Genomic DNA, 1627 nt, shown 5'->3' with positions numbered 1-1627 from the left:
TTTTCCTACCTTCGGACTCAGATTGAAACGTGGACTCTTCCTGGGTCTCGAGCTCGTGAGCCTTCGGACTGGAACAATACACCACTGGCTCTCTTTCTTGTTGACTCACCACTGATCTTAGGACTTCTCAGCCTTTTAATTATGTAGAACCAATTCCTAATAATACATCTCCTTTTATATTTATATATACTGTTGGCTCTGTTTTTCTGGAGAACTTGGACTAATACATTGACTAAAAACCTGACAACTTAAGACAGTAGCCCTAATGGTTTCCTCATCTCCAATTCAGTTAATATTCTGACAGCTAGACTTCTAATACAATCAGATTGTGAAAATTATTGCTATAAGACTGTCTCATTCATCCATTCATGCAAAAAGTACTTAGAGTGCCTACATGCCAGATGGAGATCTAGGATCTGGAACTCCCTGCCCTTGTGGGGCTTATATTCTAGGGGGGCCAGACAGATAATTAACAAAATAAACCATAAAATATATTGAATGTTAAATGGTAATAAGTATGATGGAAACAAAATAGGGAAAAGTGAATTTTGGCATTGGGGTGTGTTGTAACTTTAAATAAAGTGGTGGCAGAGAACTGGCAAAAGAATTGGCAGAGTGGCCAAAGAATTGGCAGAGATGTTCTTTGAGTAAAGATCTGAAGGGGGTAAGAAACTGAGTGATGCAGACATGTGAAGAAGATCTTTCTAGGCAAAGGGAATAATGAGCATGAGAATTTCAAGGGACACCAAAGAGATCAGCAGGGCTAAGGAGGAGTAACTGAGGAGATGGGAAATCAAGAATAAAGCCAGAGAGCTGATGGGGAAGGGGCAGGCCATGTGGGGCCCTGAGATGGGAGAATATTGAACCAGAATGAGATCCAATTTATGTTTTTAAAGAATCACTGGATGTGTTGAGATTACATGAAAGCGGAGAGACCAATTAGGAGGCTATTGCAATAATCCAGACAAAAGATTGTGGCTTAGACCAGGTGGAAAGTGGGAACCTCCTGGAGTGGCTGCATAATTCACAGGTTCTACTGCAAAATGACAACGCAGAATCTCTAGTTCAAAAATTATTAAGAATTTTTAAATGGCATAGCCACTATGGAAAACACTATGGCAGTTTCTCAAAAAATTAAAAATGGAATTGCCGTATGGTCCAGCAATTCCCCTTCTGAGTATATATCCAAAAGAATTGAAAGCAGGATCCTGAAGAGATGTTTGTACACCCATGTTGATAGCAGCACTATTTACAATAGTCAAGAGGTAGAAGCAACCCAAGTGTCCATCTACAGATGAAAGAATAAACAAATGGAGTATATATGTACAATGGAGTATTATTCCACCTCACAAAAGGAAGGAAATTCCAACACATGCTATAATAAAAATGAACCTTGAGGGCCTTATGCTAAGTGAAATAAACCAGTCACAAAAAGACAAATACTGTATGAGTCCATTTATATGAAGTCTGTACAGCTGAATTCAAATTCATAGAAACAGAAGGTAGTATCATGGTTGTCAGCGAAAAGTTTGGGGAGGGACATGGGACAGTTGTTTAATGGGTACAGAGTTTCAGTTGCAAGATGAAAAAGCTCTGGGCCAGGCGCGGTGGCTCATGCCTGTAATCC

Source organism: Propithecus coquereli, unplaced genomic scaffold (genome assembly GCF_000956105.1).
Source record: "Propithecus coquereli isolate 6110/MARCELLA unplaced genomic scaffold, Pcoq_1.0 Scaffold300, whole genome shotgun sequence".
In the NCBI taxonomy this organism is placed as follows: domain Eukaryota; kingdom Metazoa; phylum Chordata; class Mammalia; order Primates; family Indriidae; genus Propithecus; species Propithecus coquereli.
Note: the sequence above shows the minus strand (reverse complement) of the source record.